The following is a 27,627-nucleotide window of genomic DNA, read 5'->3' as shown; positions in this document are numbered from 1 at the left end:
CAAACTATTGTAAGAAGAACAGACACTCTTTTTGGTTCGCTAACAAGAGAACACTAACTACAACTTGCCACTCTACCATGCCCTGTTTTCATATAAATAATGCTACTCCACTGTACAACATTACACTATACGAAATTCTTTCAAGTACTCCTCTGACTTGCTTTCTTTTAGGTAGGGTTCCAAGATTTTATTCTTCACCTGTTAGTCCATCTTTCCGTAAATGCAAAGGTTTGGGTATCGCTAGGATCTGGCTATAAGTTCAGGTTTTCATCAGCACCTAGAAGCTTTCAGGTATTAGGTTTCACTCTATAAATAAAAGAAATAAATACATCAACACTCCAGTTCTCTTCACTATACTCCACTCTATTCCACTCTACTGCACTTTGTCCCGAGCCACTGTACCATACTCTACTCTATGCCGCTCCACTATCCAAAACTCCACTCCGTTGTATGCAACTCCACTTTGCACTACTGTATTTCACTCTATGACACTCTACTCCAATCAATGCCCAGCCACTCTAGGCCACTGTACTACACTGTATGATACTCCATGACAGTTCACTCTTTTCGGCTCACTCACCAGAGAACAATAACTACAACTTGCCACTCTACCATGCCCTGTTTTCATACAAATAATTCTACTCCACTGTACAACACTACACTATAGGAGATTCTCTGCCACTCTACTGCAACAACACTGCACTCAACAACACTGAAATGTAAAACATTCTACTCCACTAAACTTCCCTCCATGCCACCACACTCTACAGCACTTTGCTACACCCTATGCCACTCTACAACACTCTACTCTATGCCACTCCAATCTACCACACTCTATTACACAACACTCCAGTTGCCAACACTCAACTCTACTTTTCGACACACCATACATTACACCAGTTTACTCCATGATACTCCACTTCATGATATAACACACCACACCACTCCACTGTATAACAATTAACTCCACTGTACACTTCATCACTTCACTCTACTTGACTCCACTCTATTCCACTTTAGAATACTCCACTTTACAACACTAAATTCTACAACTCTCTCCTTTACTGTACTGTACTACACCCACTTTATGACACTGCAACGACTAACATTCCAGACTGGGGTTTGCAACATAGGGGTATATTTACAAAAATTGCAGCAAAGCAAAGTTAGCGTTGCTTAGCAGCTCTTTTCTTAACACTGTGTACCGCCAAAAACTATAGCCATGTTAGAGACGTATTTATAATACGTCGGTACCGGGTGATAGGATAAGCTTGCAGCGGTAGTTGTTGCCGCAAACACTAGCGTCACAGTGTTAAAAATATTGACGCGAACGTGAAAAAATTCACATTAGTCAGCCGCATGTCACTATTTTTTACATTTGCAGGGAAAAAACATAAAAAGCACACAAAATACAAAAAAAAAAGAAAATACTACCTGAAAGCAAAATGGAGCAGCTTGGACCCAGTTTAGCAGCAGACAACAACCCCCGTAACCCTCCTAACAGCCAGGAAGATTAGCCAGAGTCACAGGGGAAGAGGAAGAGGAAAATACGATTCAGTGTCAGGAGGAAATGAGATCCACATGCCTGTTCTGGTTGCAATGCTCCTAGAACCACACATTCCCTGTTCCTTGCCTGGTAGGTGAAAGTTAAGAATGGGCCTCATTCACAAGGTTGTAAAAATGCATGTCATTTGGCTGCAAATTGCCTTGACATTATTCCTCAAAATGCAGTCATCCACTTTAAATTATCTTCTTCTGTTGTTTATTTTGCAGTACGTAATTGTCATCATGGTCCTGGGTTTGGAGGTCAAAGAAACATTATCATTCATGGAAACTGGCTTGTATGTAAAGTTAACAGTGGCAGTAAACAAAAGCACAGCTATTGATGTCTGTAAACATCCTTCCAGGGACACATACATCCAATTTCCCTGAGCCCAAAAGTATGTATCATCCATGTGCCCATCCCAGTGATGTACCACAAAGTTCTGCTGTGCAACAATGTACCAATCTGAGAAGCCTGCCTCAAAGTCTTATGTCCTCTTGCTTGCATCGAATTACCATTGCCACTGCTGTGGAAAACACAAGGGGAGGGTATGCACATCCTAACTTTGGCCCAGTCCTGTGTCCATAGACGAATGCTGCCTTGAAAATGTAAGGTTTTTGAGGCCCCTTAGTCTTTTCAAAATCTGGTCATTGGAGTATAAATTGTGAAATCACACCTTCAACACAAGAAAGTAATTCCATTGTGATGGAATGATATGTGTCACTGACTAACACAGCAATATCTTTCATTCATACCTATCTACCAAATAAGCAAGGCTAGTAGTCACATTTATAACAAATTTGTTAAAATGCTCTCACAACTGTTTAGCAGGTAGTTGTTTGTACTCACCTCCGTCTTAAACACACAGAGATCACTGGACACATACATGTGTACAGCAGACACACCGAACCTGACTCACATCATACTCAACACCTACAAAAAAAAGTTGCACAAAGGATGTCAGTGATAAACACATAACCACAAATTTTAAAAGGTAGTGACTTCATATGTGCTGATCCACAGAAAGGCCAAGTGTGTGTTCAAGTTATAATTGCAAACAAAATGCTTCACTTTAATTTCAAATCATGTTGCAGTACCAACCCAAATTGTAAGTGCACTCCTGTGTTTGCTATTGTGCCAGTGGGTTTTGAAGCTACCATCAATCAACACAGGCACCCTTGCACTAAAGTGCAAGTGTGTCTGGATAGAGGGAATGATTGTTAATGAACAGGAAGGTGTTCCTCCCTGAACATTAACATACATTCATGGGATTGACCTGTGTCAATGTGTGTCGCCCATCTTGAAACACATAGATACTTCTCAGATTAGGGGAATTCAAGCAAATCTGCTCCTCATCATGTCACACTACAAATTAAGTGCCAGTGCCAACATCCATTGTGGGTGCAGTTTAATCTCCACATCCAAACCTAGTGACCCATATGCAAACTTGACTATGTAATGGTGCCGGATCACTAACATAATATCGAGGGACATAATATAGACTACCAGAAATATCGGCGAAAAAACATCGACAGACAGAATGTCGACTTTGTATCTACAAACAGGTAAGTACAAAAATATCGAGTAAAAAATATCGTTTACAAAAATATAGTTTGTAAAAATATCGACTTTATTAAAAACAATGTTAAATTAAATTAATATTAAAAATGATTTACTAAAATATACTTTAAAATACTTAAATTAACTTATAATAATTAAATAATTAATTAAAGTTATAAAAAACATTTTATACAATCATATTATAATAAAAAATATCAAATATTATTACCGTAGGATAGCGGAAGTGTAAAATTACTATTCCCACTCCAGAGAGTGCAACAGTAGATAAGGCGTTGGATAGCGTAGAGGTAAAAATTACTATTCCCACTCCAGAGAGTGCAACAGTAGATAAGGCGTTGGATAGCGTAGGGGTAAAAATTACTATTCCCACTCCAAAGAGTGAAACAGTAGGGAAAGGGTTGGATAGCGTAGGGGTAAAACTTACTTTTCCCACTCTAGAGAGTGCAACAGTAGGGAAAGCGTTGGATAGCGTAGGGGTAAAAATTACTATTCCCACTCCAGAGAGTGCAACAGTAGGGAAAGCGTTGGATAGCGTAGGGGTAAAAACTACTATTCCCACTCCAGAGAGTGCAACAGTAGGGAAAGCGTTGGATAGCGTAGGGGTAAAAATTACTATTCCCACTCCAAAGAGTGCAACAGTAGGGAAAGGGTTGAATAGCGTAGGGGTAAAACTTACTATTCCCACTCCAGAGAGTGCAACAGTAGGGAAAGCGTTGGATAGCATAGGGGTAAAAATTACTATTCCCACTCCAGAGAGTGCAACAGTAAGGAAAGCATTGGATAGCGTAGGGGTAAAAATTACTATTCCCACTCCAGAGAGTGCAACAGTAGGGAAAGCGTTGGATAGCGAAGGGGTAAAAATTACTATTCCCACTCCAAAGAGTGCAACAGTAGGGAAAGGGTTGGATAGCGTAGGGGTAAAACTTACTATTCCCACTCCAGAGAGTGCAACAGTAGGGAAAGCGTTAGATAGCATATGGGTAAAAATTACTATTCCCACTCCAGAGAGTGCAACAGTAAGCAAAGCATTGGATAGCGTAGGGGTAAAAATTACTATTCCCACTCCAGAGAGTGCAACAGTAGGGAACGCGTTGGATAGCGTAGGGGTAAAAACTACTATTCCCACTCCAGAGAGTGCAACAGTAGGGAAAGGGTTGGATAGCGTAGGGGTAAAAATTACTATTACCACTCCAGAGAGTGCAACAGTAGAGAAAGCGTTGGATAGCGTAGCGGTAAAATTACTATTCCCACTCCAGAGAGTGCAACAGTAGGGAAAGCGTTGGGATACGTAGGGGTAAAAATTACTATTCCCACTCCAGAGAGTGCAACAGTAGGGAACGCGTTGGATAGCGTAGGGGTAAAAACTACTATTCCCACTCCAGAGAGTGCAACAGTAGGGAAAGGGTTGGATAGCGTAGGGGTAAAAATTACTATTACCACTCCAGAGAGTGCAACAGTAGGGAAAGGGTTGGATAGCGTAGGGGTAAAATTTACTATTCCCACTCCAGTGAGTGCAACAGTAGGGAAAGTAGATACTTCATACATTATTTAAAAAAAATATATATATATATTAATATCTATAAAAACATTAATTAAAAGTAATTACCAATTTAATATAATATAACAATTAATTAATTACAAATACTAATTAATTTAATCATTACAATTAGTTATCTATTAATACTAATTAATTACAAATTAACAATTAATTAATTTTTTTATTTTTTTATTTCTTTTTTGAGATGCTTCGATAAATTGAGGTATAAAACAGAGATCAGCATATATATCATATCAATATACAATTAGAATAAATAAATACATTAACAACAATAAATATGAAGTATAGAAAAGGCAAAATTGATCAGTCAATAAATAGTTTAAAGAGAACAGACATGAGGGCATCCCATCATCATAGACATTTCAGCTTATATTTTTAGCGTCTCGATTCCCTCCATTTCCTGACTGGGGCCCATATGTTTCTACCCATTTCACATGTTTTCTTTCCTTTAAAATCATACAGGCATTCCTCAATGTTGTGCATTCCTAAGAGCCTAGTCAGCCACTGCTGGAATGTGGGTACTGTGATGTCTTCCCATCCCGCAGAGATTAATATACGCAGTACAGCTACAGATATAAAAACAAGTGCCTCAGCCCTACCTTCTGCCCTCAACTTGCCATCCGTGCCTACTAACACCACTGTAGGGGATAGTACGATGTTTTGTTCTAGCAGCCCTTCCAAAAATATCTGTATCTCCCTGATTATCGGGATCAGATTTGGGCAGTTTTAAAACATATGGAGTAAATCTGCTGGGCCCGTATTACACCTAGGGCACCTATCATTGTCTCTTACGCCCCAAGCGAACAATATAGAGGGAGTGAAATATAAATTAAAAAAAGTCTTATAGTGCTGAGCCCTCCGATTTGTGGACCGGAAGATCTTTTTATTCAAAACTAGGGCTAAGTCTAGATCCACATCTGGATCACCAATTTTTTGAGCCAGGTTAGTTTCCGTTTTTCCATATCATCCTCCAGCTCTTGTTGGAGGTAATAATAACCTATTCTAATTTTACTACCCCCCTTTCTCAAATAGTCAACTATTGGATTACTCACTGGGAGAGAGATCCTAGGCCTAATTGAGCGAAGTGTTTGAGCGATTTGCCCATATAATAACCACTGACTTGCTGGGATACCAAATATTTTCTGCAATATAGTAAAACCAAGGATATCATTGCCCACCATAACACCCCCCAAGCACCTAACACCTAACTCCCTTCACAGTCGACTACTTCTGTTTTGACCTAAATGGGCAAAGGTGTTAGAATTCCAGATGTCAATATTGACATTGATTTTTGGAATGCACAAAAATTTCCTTACAGACTTCCAGGCCCCATAAGCCCCCATCAAGATCTTATATCTAGCTCTCTTATAAAATCTGCGGTCAACTTCACACATTAGTAACCCCACAGCCTTCTTCCCTACTAAGAGCTCAAAAATGGTAGGAAGAATATGATTGTCGGGCTGGGGTTCTGTTCCTCCAGGATCATATTGAAACAGTATATTCATTTGTACCAAAAGGCATGTCCAGTGGTTCAGCCTGAGATTAGGCATCGCCAGGCCACCCCTTTCAAGTGGTAAAGAAATGCGGCCAATCGATCTTCTGATTTTCCCATACTGCCAGATAAAGCGAATGAATACTACTTCTATTTTCCTGATCATCCCCTCTTCCAATAACAAAGGAATAGCACGGAACATGTAGAGGATCTTAGGGAACATAGTCATTTTCAGGAGATTTACCCTGCCCATCAATGATAGATGTAATACATCTATCCTTTTAAGCTCCTTTTCAATTGATTCTATCAGGGGTAGATAGTTATCTGAAATAATCTTATTTACATTTGCGTTCACCTTTACACCCAAATACACAGCTGACTCCACATATCTTTGATCCAGCTTAGTAATGTTGCTCGTGCAGATGATCTGTGTTTTTTCCTCATTCAGGCGATAGCCTGACCGTCCACCAAAATCCTTGGCCAGTTGGCAAAGCTTAGCCACAGCCTGTTGGGGGTCCATTGTTATAATTGCCAAGTCATCGGCATAGGCCAGAAGTTTGGTGGTATGGCTGTTAAGTGTTACTGGGACGATCTGTTCAGAGGCCAGAATTTTTTGTATTAAAGGATCGATGTAAAGCAAGAACAAGATCGGGGAGCAAGGGCATCCTTGCCGAGTACCCCTTCTGATTATTATTTCATCCGATATTTGGCCCATAACCGTAACCCTCGCAACCGGGTCACTATACATCGCCTTGATATCCCTCATACTCTTATTTCCGAAGCCTCTTCCCACCAGAATGCCCCACAAACACTCCCAGACCACGCGGTTGAATGCTTTCTCCGCATCCAGGAGGATCATGGCCATATCTCCACCCGAGGAAGCATGGGCATCGAATAGTGCAATAGCACATCTTATGTGGTCCGTAGTCCCTCGACCTGGCACAAACCCATGCTGCCATGGGGAGACAAGACGGCCTATGATCCCCCCCAGTCTCTGCGCCCACACTTTCGAGTATAATTTCATGTCCGCATTAATAAGGGAGATCGGGCGATATGAGCCTGGATTACCTTTTTTATGGAATATGACAATATTTGTCTCCTTCCAGGATTCAGAAATTAGGCCTGTACATGCTATACCATTACATAGGTCCAAAATGATTGGGGCAATTTCCTCCTCTAAGCATTTATACACTTCGAGGGGGATCCCGTCAGGCCCCGCAGCCTTGCCGGCTGCTAGTTCCCGCAATGCTATCTTTATCTCGGTCAGAGTCATGTCACATTCCAACGCCTCCCTACTACATTCATCTAATACTGGACCAACATCTTCAAGTTCTGGGCTTTGTATGATCACCCAACCCTCTTCATCATATAATTTTTGATAGAAAGTCTGGAAGACTCTCATTATATCCTTTGGCTCTGTATATTCGATACTATCTTCTTTTATGCTGGGGATCAGGTTTTTGGATCTCTCCTGCCTGTCCTGGAGTGCTAGTGCCCTTCCTGCCTGTTCTCCCGTCTCATAACGCTTTGCTCTAGAGGACTTATACTCTCTAGTCTCCTTCTGTGTCACTACTCACTGGAGGTCCGCTTTAATGGTGGCCATTCTATTTAAACTTGCCTGATTATCAGCCCCTCGCCCTATCTCCTTGATATGTTGTTCCTCTGCTATTCCTAGCTCCCCAATCAGCATCTCAACCTACCTCTTATCCTCCTTCCTCAGTCTCGCTGAGCAGCTTATTGCCTCACCCCTCAAAAAAGCCTTGAAAGTTTCCCAAACTATATTATGGGAGTCACTATAATGATTTATCTCATAGAACTCCATAGCCCATTGTCTAAGATGTCCCACAAACCTGTCATCCGAAAGAAGCCTTCTCTCAAATGACCAGTTTGTCTATCTCCTCTTGACATTATCTACCACACATGTTAAAATCAGTGGGTTATGGTCAGAAATAGATTTTGGTAGTTTCATGACATTGACTTTGCCAAGCTTATCTGAGGAGAGCAGGAAATAGTCCAATTTGGAGTAAAATCTGATGCGGGAAGGAGAAATATGTAAAGCCCGGGTCAGTAGGTTCTTTCACATTCCAAACATCCTTCAGCCCTTGCGATCTCATGAGTGAGGTCAGGGCCCTAAACACTTTTGGTTTACATCCTGAGTAGCTACCTGACCTATTCCAGTCAACCGCAATATTCAGGTCACCACACATTATAATTGGTGTCAGCCAGTCTGCCAGCTATCCCTCTAAGATATCAAACACTTCAGGGTCATCATAATTTGACCCATACACTGAGCACAACGTATATCCAACGGTCAGATCGACTATTACCCATCTCCCTGAGCTATCAACCTTCACTCTCTTAGCCCCACCTAGAATTTGTTTGGCGAGAATAGCCACCCCCTAACCTTCGAGGTTTGCGAAGAGCAGGCCAGTAGCTCATAACCCCTTATGTTTAATAGGTTTCTCCTAGCCCATGGGAGGTGGGTCTCTTGCAGACACAGAATATCCAGATTATTATATCTGACAAAATGACCCAATCTCTGGCGCTTTCTCCAATCATTTAGCCCACCAATGTTGATGGAACAGATTTTAATGTGTGACATAAACTTGTATTAAGGTTCCCTGATAGAAGAAGGCAAACACCCATAATTTATCAGTTGTTGTCAATGAAGTCCTCTGACTGAACCCCAAAATCTCTTTATACCAAAACATCCCATTTTTTACTTTTTCCTCCCTCCCCCTCCCCCGCTTCCCCCCTTCCCGCCACTCTCCCACCCACCCCCCCGCCTTCCTTCCCCACCCAACCCCACCACCCCCACCCACACACCCGCTCACGTGAGACGCTCAGACCTGGTCTGTGCACGTGATGAGAAGCAGTTGAAGCAGTGGAGATGGAACTAAACAAAGCCATCCATAAGAATCAAACCCTGAGTATGAATAAACCGCCAATGAGTGCCTAAATGCCACAGAAACACCACACACCATACAACCATAATAAAAGTGTTGAAAATAAATTAGATTTGGCCTGTTAGCAAGCTTATCATACTTATCAATATGCCATTAAACATCTCATTGAGAAAAAGAGTTAATTGAAAGGAATCAGGGCCCGTGAGAGTCTAAATATTCTTTGTTCTACCAGCATTAATTATTTTCAGTTGTGCCGGATTGATCAGGTAAGCCTGCATATTTTTGGCTTGAAATGGATGTATCAACTGTCTCAACCTCCATCGCCTCTCCACTGTTATATGACAGAAGTCGGGTCTGACAAAAAACGAAATCCCCTCCACGGTCTTTCTTGCATCTGGTCTCGCTTTTTCCGATATCGCTTGTCTCAGCACAAAATTGCCTAAGAATATCAATATAGCTCTTGGCTTATCCCCTTCCTTTAAATTCCTGCTAAGCTTGAACGGGGTATGGTGAGCCCGCTGAATTTCGTCTGCCCATTTCCACCCTGGAAGATCTACAAATGCTTGCTCGAAGAGCTTAATGACAAATGCTCTCACATCTGACCCTTCAGCCCCCTCCTGTATCCCCAAAATCTGAAGGTTGTTACGTCTCTGTCGGTTCTCTAGGTCCTCCAGCTTCCATTGGATGTCTGTTATTTGAGCATTCTGGGCATCTACCTTACTGGTGGCGGCTGCTGACTCTGCCTCCGTTGAGACCACTCTCTCCTCGAGGTTCGACACTCGATCACCTAAGTTGACACACACTTTGGACAATTTCCTCACAGCGCCCTGCATCTTTCTGACAGCGGCCTGTGCCTTGCGACTATCCTGTCGAGTTTCTTCCCTGTGTGCGTGCATCTCCTTGTGTATCACCTCTAGGAGGGACATCTGTGCGGCTTCCCGTGTGGACTCCCAAGTAGTGAAGTGGCTGACGAATGATCCCAACTGAGCTCCTGAGCTTTAACCCTAGCAGGCGGTTTTGCCGCGGATATAAGTGTCTCGAGATCATGCTCTGGCTCACTTTCTGTATCCAGATTACTACCTCCCTGTTCGGAACTATCATCTTCCGACCACTCACCACCTTCTGAAACAGAGAAGAAGCATTCACTAGGGGCTTTTTCCTTATCAGTTATTTTTTCAGAGCCAGGATTGATTACATTATTTTCCGCCATAACCTCCTGAAGCAGTGCAGGTTCCAGTTTGGATTTAGTTGACTCTTCTGAGCTCAGATTTGCAGATTCTATGTTTTCTCCTGCCCCCTCCCGAATCACTGGCACTTCTTTCAACAATGTCGCGTCATTAGGTTGCCCATCAGTCTTTAAGTTGGTCTCTGCTAAATTCAGGAAAGGGTCAGTAACTAAACCCGGCAAAGGGGAAGGTGCTGCTGCCAACCCCCCCCCTTCAGCATCCACGACTGCTGAGACCTCTTCAACCGCTTTCCCCTGCCCCTTTTCCACTGACAGAACATTAGCTTTAGGGCCCTTTTCTTTAGCCATTTTAGAAAATATATCAGTGATAGGGGTCCCGGTCTGCTTAGCTTTAGCCCCAAGTTGGTGCTTCCTTACCGGAGGTGTCTGCTTCCTCTGCTGGTTATCCTTCTCCTCTGCTTCGGCCGCAGCTTCGGCAGCAGCTTTCCTTTTGGAGGCGGCTTTGGAGATTGTATTTAATTTTGGTGCCGTGACTTTTCTCGGATGGCGGCCGTGTAGGACGGCTGTGTGCAGTGAAGCAGTGGGGATGTGTGTTCAGCCCTGATTTTTAAGAGAATGCACCACAAAGCCACATAACGGTACAGAAACTGGATTGAAAAGAATGCGAAATCGCTAACTTGTTTATGGCCCTTTGAACGCTTCTCACGGAGCAGGGAGCGGCGGAAAGCGGAGAACAGCGAGAACAGCGAGTGACTCATGTTCCTGCCTCTTACCTGCCGCTGACCCATTGGTCGGTTGTTGCAGGAGCTAACGCTGGCAGTGAGAGTGCTGGCGGTTGGAGGCAGAATTCACATGGAGGGGGGAGCCAGGAATCACGAAGGTCGCGGAGCCCGTGGAGCAAGCAGGGGGTCCCAGCTGAGCCAGCAGCAGCTCAAGGCTCGCGAAATTGAGGGTATAGTGGCAAGAAAGGACAGAGAAAAAAACAATTAATTAATTCGTAATTAAAAACGTACTTAACAATTAAAATCTAATAAATACCAAAAAAAATTAACATATGTAATTAGTTATAATTAAATTACTTTCCACCCTATTCCCCTATAAACCCACAACCCACTACAGAAAATACATTAGTAAAATTAACATAATTATCAATTAATCAATTTAATAAAATGAATTCTCAATGAAAATGTAATTAATTACCAAATAAAAATTATTTAACAATTAATTACAAATAAATAACACTACATAAATTATCATATTTAATTAATTATAATTACATTATTTCCCACCCTACTCCCCTATAAACCCACAACCTGCAACAGAAATTAAATTAGTTAAATTAACATAATTATTAATTAATAAATGAAATACAATTAATTGCCAAGTAAAATGTAATTAATTACAAAATAAAAATGAATTAACAATTAATTATAGAAAAATACCAATAAATAAATTTACATATTTAATTAATTATAAATAAATTACTTCCAACCCTACTCCCCTATAAACCCACAATCTGCTACAGAAATTAAATTAGTTAAATTAACATAATTATCAATTAATCAATTAAATAACATTAATTGGAAATTAAAATGTAATTAATTACAAAATAAAAATTAATTAATATTTAATTATAAACAAATACCAATAAATAAACTTACATATTTAATTATTTATAATTTAATTACTTCCCACCCTACTCCCCTATAAACCAACAACCCGCTACAGAAATTAAATTAGTTAAATTAACATATTTATCAATTAATCAATTTAATAAAATTAATTGGCAGTTAAAATGTAATTAATTACAAAATAAAAATTAATTAACACTTAATTATAAACAAATACCAATAAATAAATTTACATATTTAATTAATTATAATTAAATTACTTCCCACCCTATTACCCTATAAACCCACAACCCGTTACAGAATTAAATTTAAATAACATTAAATTCATTAATTAAATTACATTACAACATAAATAAACACTTTTAACACATAAAATACACTATAAAAAATTTGATAATATTAAATGTTTGATATTTTTATTAACCTTTATTATGTACTTCGATATTTTGACTATCTATATTTTAAAATTCGATATTACATTACTTACCTTCGAAACGATATTTTTGATATCTATATTCTTTCCATTCGATATTCTGTCCAGCCTATATTTTGTACTCAATATTATGTCCATTCGATATTTTCTAGTCGATATTTTGTCTGTTTACCAACTGTGACCTATCAACAATGCTTTGTTAAGTCATATGAAGTAGATTAATCCAGCATTGGTAATAAGGTGAATAAACCTGCACCACAGGAAGGTCTGAACAGAGGATGCTGGGGCCCATAAATATGCCCCTCCGTGTAGGCATACAGGACAACTGCCCAAATCAATTATCAACCTAAATGTAAAAGTAGGGACTTAGTATATTGACATAAAAGCTGTGTGTGATTGGTGTATCATGTAAAAAATGAGAATGGAAAGTTTATGCACTCTCATTGTCAATTGTCAAAATGCTTGTCCAAAGTGTACATACACATACAACTTTACATTGCACAGGAATTAACATAACCTCCTGGTCAGCAGCATGTACCACACTTCAATGATGAAGATGAAGAATAGCTCACAACCGTCAACCAGGACACCCTACAAAATCTGTTCAACTACAAAGGCAGCCTATCTCCAGAAGTGTGGCAATCCAGAAGCATTGTGGAGACTCCAGCAGACGTGCAAAATATCCTCAAGATGCCACCTACTACCACAGCTATGAACCTGCAGTCTGATGACCCAAAATACAATTTCAATGCAGTGCGGTAGGAGTCCAGCGTGAGATGGCAGACCAGGTGTGAGTGGGGCTGGAGAGCCTGGAAGCCAAATTGGAAGGGATCCATGGGTGCCTCAGTCCCATTAGGGACCACCTAGAAGCCATCAGAGGCACCCACAGTCCGCTCCATGCCCTCCAGCATTCCATGGATGAAATCACTGGTGTCCTAACTCAGAGACAAGCACAACTGACCTGTCAAAGTGTCACAAATGATGTGGCCAAAGAGTTGGGGGAAATGCACAAGATCGTGGAGAATATGGAGCAGAGGCAGGATTGCCATTTGGCTGCCATGGCTGCCTATCATGCTGACGGTGCGGGAGTCCTGCAAGCCCTGCAGCTCATCTTCATTTCAGTGATGCCACCTCCATTGTCACAGAGGAATGCTGCTGTACCTACACCATGGTCTGCCCCTGATTTGTCTAGTGCTCCCTGTACTGCAGCCAATCCACCATCACCCTCACGGGAGGCACCAGACATATCAGAAGATGTGTATGGTACATATTTTTAATGGAAAACCCTGTAGTAGAATTCATCTGTGTCAAATGGTTAATTTGTGCTTAGTCCTGTGCTTTACATCATGCCTCAGAACATCACCGTTCACTGTCCTCAGATTGACTATGCTATGTTCACCTTGGGCATTTAATGGGCTTTCAATGTGGCCATTGATCCTCAATGACACTGCAATCAGCCTCCTGACGGAAGTGTTCTGATTCCTCAACATGTCTCAGGACATGTTCCGCCCCAGGTACTTTGTATGGCCCTCCACTGCCTATGTACACAATGTGGGGGTTGTTGTAAAAAAAACTGTGCCAGTCTGTCAACTCCTACAGTGCACTTGTGAATGGAAGGGATGTACCATGTTACTCCGCATACTTTTACTCCGCATACCGTTACAACACGACTTTTACAACGCATACCATTACAACGCATAGCGCTTTGGGGTGCTGGATAGTGGTAAGTATAATTTACTATTCTAACTCCAGTCCTCGTGGACCCTAGGGAAGGTGTTGAATAGTAAATTATACTTATTCCCTATCCTAGAGCGCCCCCCAGCGCAATGCGTTGTAATGATATGCGGAGTAAAAGTCGCGTTGTAATGGTAGTGCGGAGTAAAAGATGCGTTGTAACGGGTGTATACCGAATGAAAGCACCAAAGTTACACAGATGTGTGTTGTCTGTGACCATCAAACTTGAAAAGTGTCAAGGATGCCTAAGCAGTGTAACCAGCACAACTAATCCAGAGTGTTTTTCAAAAAATGGGTTCTGCTGAGCCTGTGTCCCTGATAGGCAGTGAGATGACAGGACATGTATAAATTAGCTAATGGCTCACTTCTCCAAGACAAAATTGTTGCTGGAACTTTACTTTACCATACATTCAGGATGGGGATATAAGACTTGATTCAATATGAAGTGGCTTTACCTTGCTTTGCTAACAAGTCATACTTTGAAGCTGTACCTATTGTCAATGAGTTGGACAATGGTTGTTGTGATGGTTGTCATGCCATGCCACATTTTAAGATAGATTACTCACCATATTCACAAAGTAGAAGAAGCATAATATGTTTTTCAACTCTATAAGTTCCTCATAAGATAAAAACATAATAAGCAGACTTTCCCTATGCAATTCTTATTTTTCTGACAAGTCAAAAAGACATCAACTCCCACCCAAACACTATGTTAAATGCATAAAATATCTAAAACCTTATCTACACCTAACACTAACTTATACTTACTCTAAAACTACACTTAAGACTACCTAACCTAACATCCTACAGTAGAGAAAAAAACTGTATGAATCAAGGAATATGGGGACTGTACTAAGGTGACAGATAAAACAGTTGAGGGCCCAGAAGGAAAGACCCAGGGCACCCTTAATGTCCTGGAGGTGGGGTCCATCTCCAAGATGTCCAGTTCCACATGAGCCACCCTTACTTTGAGGTCCAAAAGACACCTTTGGTCCCTGTTGGTGTACCCAATAATCTGTCTCCGTGGTGCAGCTGGGAGTGAAGCTGTGCCCTGTGGAGCAGGTTATGAGGGGACACCTGGTTGCAGAGCTGAGGTTGGTGTAGCAGGTCGGCCCAGTGTGGTTTATTTGGGAGCCGCAGCCCAGTGAGGATATTTCCCACCACGTCGGACACCTGAAGGGCCTGGTATTGTCTCAGTGTCCCTCTGCTGAGCTGATGATGCAGACAGGGCAGCACGCTTTTCTCCAATTTTTTTGCCAAAATCTGGCAATGACTTCCACCGTCCGGATGCCCTCTCCTCCCGGTACCTCCTTGCCATGGCATTATAGTCTTTTGCCACTTGACAGATATGTTGATATCAGTCCTTCCAAAGTTGGAACTGCCCAACTTCCTCATGCGACATGTTGTCTGTAAAAAAAAAACATATGACGATATGTAAGATCCCAGAGAAATAACAACATTCACCTTGTAATTCACAAACAAAAGTGCACAAAAATAGGAATTGTTAGGTAACTCTAACATGACCTGAACAGTTCAATATGAACAAAAGGACTTATCACTTCCTGATAGTGATACCGAAATGTATATGTATGGTATGGAACATAGTAAAGGCAGAGTATAGTTACAACATTGGTATATTAACAGAGTTCAGTGAAGCTGTGGAAATAGACTCAGAATGAATCTACTAGGTGAATGTCCTCAAGGAGAAGGCTTGACAGGCACATTGCAGAGCCAGGCCATTTTATTTCATCAAAGACATAGGGTGCACATGTTGAAATAATGAAAGACCACTAAGCACCACAGTGGTACTCATGTATAACATTATATCAAATCAATGTTCATCAATTCACCACCAAGTTGGATGTGTCTTCACAGCTACACATCCATGAGTCATGCTGTATATATCAATCAAAAACATCCGATCAAACGTAGCTCACAAATCTGCCTATTGGAAGACAACAGGCCTGCTTGGCATAATGCTGTGCTCTATTTTTTTTAATGAAAGGTGCGACAGTTATTGTCACGACCTAACCCAATGCACAGCTCAATTCAACTTCTTCTACTTTTCACAATTCAACTTAATATCACTGAATAAACATATGACTCAATATGCTTATATCTTTTGATACTTGTATTTCATCATTTTCTAATAGTCATACATGCATACTTCAAACCAATGTACATGTAAATCCTGTATTTACATCATACAGATTTTTTCTTGACATAATGCTTAAAACTTTGTTTGTCGTTAATAGTGAATCAAAATCCAACTCTTTGGGAAAAATCCATCCAAGAATGCGGTGGTTTCTTGACTGGCCCGATTCATTTCAGGACATAAGGTCCCTTCTTCAGGGGCCTCTGTTAATAAAGAACATTGTCAGAACCAACTAAATTCTATTGCTTAATCACATATTTCTTTTAAATACATTTAGTCTAGCCACTAACTGTCGAATCTCTCACTGTGTATATTAATGAAATCAGTGATGAATTTTACACATACATTCTGTTGTTTGTGTACACAAAATAGTGCTTGAAGTGCAATATATCATTTGTATCAACAAACGGGTGAAGATACTGTCTTTTCATGCTATTAAAGAACTGTAGGGTGCTAATTGTGCTCATAAAAGGGTGTACATACTTGTGGGACACCCCTGCGCCGCACGGCCACCAGCTGCTGCGTGTGCCCCTCAGCCCGTCCCTGCCTCGCTGCCTGCCTCGCTGCCGGCCGACTCGGTTGTCATTTGTTTTGTTTTTGTTTTGACCTTCATTTGTGCTTGCTAAATTGTTTCCTTGTTTCCTTGCCCGTGTTAGCGTTTTCTTCTGTTTTTTCTGTATTTTTCTTTCTCTCAGCTTGTGTCCTTCCTGTTTGCCCGCCTACCCTCGCCGCCCTCCGTCTTCCCTCCCCGCTCCCTGCTTCCCGCCACCACCGCAAGCCCTGCCCCTTTTTTCATTCTGTCCCCTCCCCGCTCCCGCCTCCCAGCTGCTCCGCCCACCCGCGCACTTGGCCTTTATATGGCGACCGTGTGACACAGGTGAGTGTGACCCACTTGTGGGGCACCCCTGCGCCGCACGGCCACCAGCTGCTGCGTGTGCCCCTCAGCCCGTCCCTGCCTCGCTGCCTGCCTCGCTGCCGGCCGACTCGGTTGTCATTTGTTTTGTTTTTGTTTTGACCTTCATTTGTGCTTGCTAAATTGTTTCCTTGCCCGTGTTAGCGTTTTCTTCTGTTTTTTCTGTATTTTTCTTTCTCTCAGCTTGTGTCCTTCCTGTTTGCCCGCCTACCCTCGCCGCCCTCCGTCTTCCCTCCCCGCTCCCCGCTTCCCGCCACCACCGCAAGCCCCGTCCCTTTTTTCATTCTGTCCCCTCCCCGCTCCCGCCTCCCAGCTGCTCCGCCCACCCGCGCACTTGGCCTTTATATGGCGACCGTGCGACACAGGTGAGTGTGACCCACTTGTGGGACACCCCTGCGCCGCACGGCCACCAGCTGCTGCGTGTGCCCCTCAGCCCGTCCCTGCCTCGCTGCCTGCCTCGCTGCCGGCCGACTCGGTTGTCATTTGTTTTGTTTTTGTTTTGACCTTCATTTGTGCTTGCTAAATTGTTTCCTTGTTTCCTTGCCCGTGTTAGCGTTTTCTTCTGTTTTTTCTGTATTTTTCTTTCTCTCAGCTTGTGTCCTTCCTGTTTGCCCGCCTACCCTCGCCGCCCTCCGTCTTCCCTCCCCGCTCCCCGCTTCCCGCCACCACCGCAAGCCCCGCCCCTTTTTTCATTCTGTTCCCTCCCCGCTCCCGCCTCCCAGCTGCTCCGCCCACCCGCGCACTTCGCCTTTATATGGCGACTGTGCGAACGCGCAGCGGTCACGCGCAGCGGGCGCGCCGATTGTGCGCCAAAGGCGCGCCAAAGGTAAGCCCGTCTGCGCCCGTCCGCGACCGGATCGCGACCAGCGCCAGGACCCCTGGCCCCCGAAGACCCCGACCGACCCGCCTGACGTACTCCGCCGCCACCCTCATCGCTCTCAACTCCGGCCGACTCCCAGAATGCCTTCAAGCCACACCACGACGCACCCACGGACCTTTCAGCTGCCACGCCTGCAAGTTCACCTGCATCCGGACCTGCCTCGCACCAGCACCCGCCAAGCCGAACACCAGCAGCACCCACCTCAAGTGCATCCTGCTCAACACCCGCTCCGTCCACAGACACGCCATCGAACTCTGGAACCTCCTAGACGCCACAGCCCCTGACGTCACCTTCCTCACGGAGACCTGGATGAACGCCTCCTCAGCTCCTGACATCGCCATCGCTATCCCAGAGGGCTACAAGATCGTCCGGAAGGACCGCAACGCCAACCAGATGGGAGGAGGCATCGCCATCATCCACAAGAACACCATCCGTCTCACGACCAGCACCGACAACACCCTGACCACCGCCGAACACCTGCACTTCCAGATCCACACCAACCCGAACACCACCCTCAGAGGCACCCTGATCTACCGACCCCCTGGACCACGCACACAATTCAGCGAGGACATCGCCGACTTCGTCAGCCCGCTTGCCCTCCCCTCCTCTGACTACATCCTCCTGGGGGACCTCAACTTCCACCTGGAGAACAACAACGACCGCAACACCACCACTCTACTGGACAACCTCGCCAACCTGGGACTCAAGCAACTGGTGTCCACCCCCACCCACCTCGCCGGACACACACTCGACGCAGTCTTCTCATCCAGCACAGACATCGACTTCAGCCACGCCACAGAGCTTCAATGGACGGACCACAGCTGCGTCCACTTCACCTTCAAGAGAACGACGATCCACCACCACCAGCAACAGGCCGCCCGCAGAAACTGGAACAAGATCACAGCAGACCAGCTCGCCACCTCCCTGAGCCAGCACCCTCCTGCCAGCTCAGCGGACCCCAGCCAGGCCGCCGACAACCTCACGAAGTGGATCACCATCTGCGCGGACGAGCTCGCCCCGCTGAGGACCCCGCCCAGCAGACCCGGCAGCAAGAAAGCCCCTTGGTTCACCGACGAACTCAAGAGCTCCAAGAAGAACTGCCGAGCCCTCGAGAAAGTCTGGAGAAGGGAACCTACACCGGACAACAGGACCTCCTTCAAGCTTGCCACCCGGAAGCACCACCAGCTGATCCGCGCCGCCAAGAAAACAGCATTCAAGGAACGGTTGGACAACAACGCACACAACTGCAAGGAACTCTTCAACATCGTGAAAGAGCTCTCCAACCCCAGCGCAGGAAACAACGACATCACCCCATCGCAAGACCTCTGCAACTCCCTCGCTTCATACTTCCACAACAAGATCGCGGACATACACAACAGCTTCAACAACCATCCAACGCACACCATGACCGAACAATCACCCCCCACCACCACCCTCCACGCCTGGACCCCGATCAGCACCGAAGACACCATCCGCACGATGAACTCCATCCACTCCGAAACACCGACCGACCCCTGCCCTCACCACGTCTTCAACAAGGCCGACGCTGTCATCGCACCCCACCTGCGAGACATCATCAACACATCCTTCGACACCGCCACCTTCCCTGAGAGCTGGAAACACGCCGAACTCAGCGCTCTACTCAAGAAACCAACAGCGGACCCCACCGAACTCAAGAACTACCGCCCCATCTCGCTCCTCCCGTTTCCAGCCAAAGTCATCGAGAAGACCGTCAACAAGCAGATGGCCGCCTTCCTCGAGACGAACGGATCCCTCGACCCCTCACAGTCCGGCTTCCGAGCCAATCACAGCACCGAGACCGCCCTCATCGCCGCCACCGATGACATCCGAGCCCTGATGGACAATGGAGAAACAGCAGCCCTCATCCTCCTAGACCTCTCCGCGGCCTTCGACACGGTCTGCCACCGCACCCTAGTACAGCGCCTCAGCAACATCGGAATCCAGGACAAGGCGCTGGAATGGATCATCTCCTTCCTCGACGGAAGAACACAGAGAGTCCGCCTCCCACCGTACAAGTCAGAGGCCTCCGAAGTCATCTGCGGCGTCCCTCAAGGATCATCTCTGAGCCCCACTCTCTTCAACGTCTACATGAGCCCCCTCGCGGCCATCGTACGCAAACACAACCTCAGCATAATCTCCTACGCCGACGACACCCAGCTGATCCTCTCCCTGACCAACGACCCCGCCTCCGCCAGAGCCAACCTGCACGAGGGGATGAGAGAGGTAGCCGAGTGGATGACGACCAGCCGCCTGAAGCTGAACTCGGACAAGACGGAGGTCCTCATCCTGGGCTCTTCCCCCTCCGCCTGGGACGACTCCTGGTGGCCTCCCGCCCTGGGCACCGCACCCAAACCGACAGACCATGCACGCAACCTGGGCTTCATCCTGGACTCCTCCCTCTCCATGACCAGACAAGTCAACAACGTCTCCTCGGCGTGCTTCAACATCCTACGCATGCTACGGAAGATTTTCCGGTGGATCCCCACCGAGACCAGGAAGACCGTCACCCAGGCCCTCGTCACCAGCCGACTGGACTACGGCAACGCCCTCTACGCCGGTACCACCGCCAAGCTCCAGAAGAGACTCCAGCGGATCCAGAACGCCTCAGCCAGACTCATCCTCGACATCCCACGAACCAGCCACATCACCGGACATCTGAGAGACCTTCACTGGCTCCCCGTCAACAAGAGAATCACCTTCCGCCTCCTCACCCACGCACACAAAGCCCTACACGACCAGGGCCCGAGCTACCTCAACAGCCGGATCAACTTCTACGCACCCAAACGCCACCTCCGATCAGCCAACCACGCCCTCGCCGCCGTCCCCCGCATCCGAAGAGCGACTACGGGAGGAAGGTCCTTCTCCTACCTGGCCGCCAAGACCTGGAACTCCCTCCCGACCGACCTGCGCCTGACCCAAGACCACCTCTCCTTCAGGAAGAAGCTGAAGACCTGGCTGTTCGAGCAGTAGCGGCACCCCCCCCCCCCCAGCGCCTTGAGACCCTACGGGTATGTAGCGCGCTCTACAAGTGTCACTGATTGATTGATTGATTGATTACATATTGCATTGCGGTGGAGACAGGGTGCTGACGGTGCTCGTGCGTGAGATTACAAAACAACAAGGTGAACAACATTGGAGTCTATGCTTGTTGCTGACCGTGTTGATGAGTGAGTCCGAATGCAGCGAAACAAGCGGCTCTGTGGTTAAAGCTCAGTGTGAGATAATAGAATGTCTAACCTTTGTCTCGATCCCTGGAGGACTAAAGTTGGATGGCGCTGTGTGAGATATACAGCTACGGCGTTCTGTACGTGAAGGATAACTGGTATACGAAATTTGAAGCCTGCATGATGACCAAACGGTAAAGAGTGCCACATTGAAACAAACTAACCTGAAACCAGCTATCCTATATGCTGAAACCAAAGTCTGCAATGAAATAATAATGCACTCTCCATTAAATCTGAACTACTGGGGTTTCCACTGATACAAAACGTAAAAAGTGTTTCTAATTGGGGTCAAGCCACGATTCTGGCTTACCTAATCTCAAAGAAAATCTGCTGTCATCTTCTTTTCCACTATTAGCCGACACGTGCAATAAAGTTGCAAGAAGCGAATTAGTTTCGCTTGCTTTTTGAATAGGCGGGAGGGTAGTGGTCACGTGGTTTGCCATAGACGTGATTGGCCATAGACATAGAAATGACTGCGCGGTGCTAAGAGTCCCGAAGCCGGCGGCCATGTTGGAAGGGGCTAAGTTCACTCTTTAGAGGTGCGAACTAGTAACCAAAAGGTTAGCAAGAAGGTGCCAAATGGACGAAGTGGCGATGAATGAACAAATACATGTTTTCGAGCTGATATCCATCAAAAATGAATGGATCATGCTCAATGCGATTGATAGACTCTGAGACTTGCATGATGAAAATGGTACCCAAGATTCTGATTTCTATTAAGATATGCTAACAAATAAGAGGGTATGCGATAAAGTGCCAAACATTCAAGGTGACAGTGAACAAACGTAGACGTGTATTCAAGCTCACATATGTAGTGAATAAATAGGTGATGCTTGTTAAAATATCTTGATTAATGGTCTGTAGATGAATGTTACAAAATACAACGATAAATCATTAAAGCTTGCACAATAAAATGCTACCCTGAATTCTGATTAACAAGAGAAATATATCTTAACACTTCAAAATGCATGTATATACTTCATGAATATGTATAGGGCTTATTCTTTACAGAAAACAACTCAGATCTATTTTGTAATTTAACCCTAAGGGTTCTATAGTGTGGAATGTCTTAATTAGTAACCCTTTTCGTTGTGATAAGTGCTGGCTGGCATTTGTACCTTCTATGTTCATTATTTTCTCAATTACCATGAATCTAACTTGGGCAATGTTATGCTGATATTTGAGCCAATGGACAACAAGATTCGAATTAGTATTTTTGTTCCGGATCATGCTTTTATGTTCGTCTATCCTAACTTTTATTTTTCTTTCTGTTTTTCCTATATATAGGAGTCCACATGGGCATTTGATACTGTAAATAACAAAATTGGAATTGCAGTCAACTGTGAAACGTAGTGTGGTTTTTTCTCCGGTTCTGGGATGTGTTATGAAGTTTTGTTGCATGACATTGTTGCAATGTGTACAGTTGTTACATTTTCTCATGCCTTTGTGTTGTACTGTGTTGGTGGTTTTGGATGAAGATAACATTTCTTTAAGGTTCCTGCTTCTTGTGTATGCGAAAATTGGACGTTAAAAATATGATTAAAATCATTTTCCTTTTGCAATAATTCCCATCTTCTTATGATTATGTTTTTGATGCTCTGTGCCCTGGTGGAGAATTTAGATACAAATACGTTTCGATTGCTGGTGGCCTGTCAGAGGTTGGGTTTGAGTAAATCTGCTCTGTTTGTGATTTCTGCTCTGGCTTTTGCTTTATAAATGTATTCTTTTGGATAACATCTGTCTTGGAATCTTTTTCATAAGCGAGCAAGACCTTGTTGGTACGCCTCAGCTGTAGATGCTATTCTTTTGCTTCTCAACATTTTGTGAAAACGGAAGGTTGTTTTTGAGTTGTGGTGAATGATAGCTTTGATTCATTAAAGTATTATTTCGGTCTGTTGGTTTAACGAATGTTTGAGTGTTGATCATGTTGTTCCCTTTTTTATCATTACATCTAGAAACAACATTTCTTGTTGATTGATATGGTATGTACATTTGATTCTGCTGTTTCTGACAATGTTCTTTATTAACAGAGGCCCCCGAAAGAGGGACCTTATGTCCCGAAATGCATTGGGCCAGTCAAGGTTTTGATTCACTGTTAACCACAAACAAAGTTTAAAGCATTATGTCAAGAAAAAATCTGTATGATGTAAATACAGGATTTACATGTACATTGGTTTGAAGTATGTATGTATAACTATTAGAAAATGATGAAATACAAGTTATAAGCATATTGGGTCATATGTTTATTTGGTGATATTAAGTTGAATTGTGAAAAGTAGAATAAATTGTTTTAAGCTGTGCATTGGGTTAGGTCATGACAATAAGTCTCGCACCTTTCATTAAAAATATTGAGTTAACTTAGGGACAGGAAGCCCTATAACACCCAATAGCATGCAATAGTAGAACTAAAAAGTGTTCATATCACAATCAAAGAGTTTAATTCTGGAATATTTAGGTGTGCTAGTGATCAGAACTTTCCAATTATAATGGTGTGCTCTGCCACTAAGCAAACGCAGAGCTGCACAATATTTAGATCATATTGTGGCAGCACTGCATTTCCCCTTGTGCTGGTGCAAAATTCATCAGGCTACTACTAACGCAGACACCCTTGCACAATGGTGCAAGGGTGTGTGCGTTGAACAGAAGTTTGTTTGTATGAGCTGGAAGGCTCACCTTCCTGCACATGAATGATAAATGGCCTTTTTCTGTTTCCATGTTTTCTGCACAATGCAGCACATATTGGACCAGCAAAGATGATGACAAAATAAACACTTATCATTCTTTTGCATGTTTAAGGACATGTTTTCCATGGTCTAACACATTACACACTCCCCAATATTCATGCTGGCCTTGTAGATATGGGGCAGCCTACCAAACATTTTGCTTTGTGGTGTGACATTGCCCACTCCTTTCACCCAAATTATGGTGTGAAAGGAAAACTAATGCACCATTCTGTGTTAACCAATGTTAGGTGGCTTAATACTGCCTTGTGACTAAGGTGAGGCCTCACTTGTAACCACAATATTGTGCTAAGTTAAGTTGTGGGGGTGATAGTGGCCTTTTAATATGCATCAACATGTCAAAGATTCACTATGTTTGAAGCAAGACAATGATTCATGTCAGGAATTGAATGTGGGTACCGACTCATACAAAGAATGTGTGACTCTGGGCCATGCCACTCATCCTAAATTCTCACGTACACCAGCTCTCATCTAGTGTATGAGACTGCCTCTTTGGAGTAATACCTGTCACTGACAGCTGGTGCTCCAATGAATTGACCATCAGTGACAGCTATCTCAGGCTAGGGTGTACATGGATTCCATGTTTGGTCATATCCATCACCAACATCACTCACATGTTTCCTCTTCTGTGTGTACACTGTGGAACCCACCTGCATCAAATTGAGTGACATACACGTTTTGCATGTATGGCCTCAGTGAAAGTGTTACCTTAACTTCACAAGATTCACTGACTAATTTAGTAAATACAAATTAACCCAATCATATTTCATGTATCTGTAGCCATGCAACGTGAATCAAAGCTGCCACATGATACTATATAAAAAAGGCATCTCCACTTTGTAAATTAGATATGATTTAAAAGCTGACATTACTATATTATGAAAAGTGCTGACCCATTGTGTAACAGTTTCATACAGCATTTATCTTGGCATGAGCACCCACATCAACAGCATCCAAAGAAATTGAAAAGTAGGGGCACACTGGATATCAAAGGAGCAAACATCTAAGGAAAAAGAATGATGATGGGCACCCTTTGAGAAGGATGGTATAGTGTGTTGTCATTCCAAATTTTTAGCAAATCTGCTCTAACTTGTTGCAAATGCATGTTGGCATGAAATGTGCCATGATAAGGGACAACCACTAATTCAGATACACAATTTGCTATAGCTAGCACCAAAGCAAGCCCGCTTGCATAATTGTGACAGATTGCCTACATGGTTGGGACGCTTAAACAAAATGCTAAATGCGGGTAAAAAACTGAAATGAGCTGTATTGTTTTTAGTACGGTGCAGTGATGAATTGAACAAACTGGGGATCTGCAACGTAAAGTCAAGAAGGCTAATGCTGTTCTCCATCACTACAACATAAATATGTGCATAAATCTCAAATTACTGCTGCCTCATCACACAAGAGGTGAGGTCCATGTAATACTCAACCAAACTGTGTTCAACTACATATAGGAGCATTCATTCACCGAAAGTTTTCTCATCTCATAAAAATAAACCTATATGAGGAAGGCACCAGTGGCGTGTAGGTCCATGAAGGCATCAACGTTCCCCTGAGTAATCAATGGATTCCCAGCTGTGAGACATGTAAAATAAAAACTGTATTAGACATGACTTTTCACATGTGTCATGTTCATTATTGAATTAATCTACATTCAATTTGATGACCTTTAACAGTTTTGTCTCTGTTCATGTTGCATACATGAAGGGATTTGCTTTGCCTGTCTGATGCACAACACATGATTATTGCAGCCATGAGGACTACAAGAGAATGGGTGTTGCGATGTGCATTACACAACAACAGTCCTGTCGACCCCAAAGATTTGCATCATGTGGTTGTGGATGTGCTCCTACCTAACATTCCTGATCCTGATGTCATAGCCCTGCAGGACCTATCCCCCCCTCTCCACCATCCGTGGTAAAAAAAAACTTCACCAGACAGAGGAAGCTCCTAATGCCCCCGCTGACATCCTGCCCTCCCTATCCTCACCAAACATCTCCAAACACACAGCTAAACTTCCTATTAAAAAATAAAACCCAAATAAATCCCCCAAAAAACTATAACACTCACAGATATAGCCCTTGGGCAGACACCCACCAAGATTATCACAAAGACACAAACAACATGTATAGATAAAGACATAGGACTTAGCTGGGACAGCATACCAGACATAAAACCACTCTCTTACACAAAAACACCAGCATACAACTCCAAACACGTCCACAGTTCTCCACAGATACTAACGGTGTGGTAAAAAGAGAAAGAATACAGTACACCTCCATGAAACAGGATGCAGACTGACCACTTCTGGGGTGTATGCGGCACACTTTTGGACTCTAAGGGAAAGAATTACCTACTAAGGGGTAGGCGGAAACTTTTCATTGTTGTAGCATGCATTTAGTGAGTGGTTATCGTTTATGTGAAAATGGGGCACATTTTTTACTGCCTTGTTCTAGTTGATCCGCAAATGTACCATATTGCATGACATTGCATGCTTAACAACACCATATGGCCATTGAATGTGATCTGTGTTGTGAAGTGACTTCTGTCATTCTGATATATCATGATATCAGTAATCCTGATCTGTGAGCATGTACTTGTTCCTCACATTGATGTTTATCTATATCTTGTCATGTGTGATAGAAAATGCATTCATCAGTGGTAGTCATAATGGTTACCATTGGTTGTATGTGTGACTGCATATGAGACTGTTACATTACACATTGATGTGATGTCTATAACAGTTTAATGGGCTTTCAGCACACATTAACTTGAACAACAGGCATTTGATACTTTTATTGAAGATTTATGATGCAACATACAATGAGATGGCTTGACTACAGAATCACATTTGAGTATTTGCTTAGCTGGAGGCAAAGATGTGGACATTTAAAATGGGCTGAGCAGAGGCACTCATGGGCATAATTTCAAGGTGTTTTAGAGGTTGCAAAGAGGCAAATAGTTTTGGATGGTGTCTATAGACCAGTTCCATTGTCATGTTAGCGACGTATTGACAATACATAGTTACATGGCGTAAGGATCAGCTTATGTCAGACACAATTTCCCATCAGTCTAGCATAACATCAATACATATCTTGATGCTAAAAGAGAAAAAAACACTAATGGGTGGACAGGTAGCAGTAAAAATATTTGATGTAAGTCAGCCCTCCGTCACTTTTCTTCCTCTAAAGGCTACAAGAGTTTACAAAGACACCTCTGATGAGGTGTTAAGAAATGTATGCACCAGAATTCAGGATGGAGCAGCCTTGACGAAATACTGCAGAGGGCACCAAAGCCCCACAAAGACATGTACAGACATAATGTAGATCCAGAGTCCCAGGTGAAGAGGAAATGCTGACTTTGAGCCTCATGTCTGAATACTGGCACATTGTTAGCAAAATAGAGCAATGCAGTACTTTATTTATTTATTTATTTATTTACTGGCATTTGTAGAGCGCAACCAAATACCCGTGGGTGTCTCGGCGCTAGACTGCAGTAATGTCTATCCTTAGAAGTAGGTACGGTGGGCTGAGTATATGAGTTACTGGTCAAATAACCATGTTTTTAATTTTTTCCTGAACTGTAGGAGTGATGAGCTGGATTTGACGTAGTAAGGTAGGGTA

The sequence above is a fragment of the Lissotriton vulgaris genome, chromosome 8 (assembly GCF_964263255.1).
Source record: "Lissotriton vulgaris chromosome 8, aLisVul1.2, whole genome shotgun sequence".
Taxonomy (NCBI): domain Eukaryota; kingdom Metazoa; phylum Chordata; class Amphibia; order Caudata; family Salamandridae; genus Lissotriton; species Lissotriton vulgaris.
Note: the sequence above shows the minus strand (reverse complement) of the source record.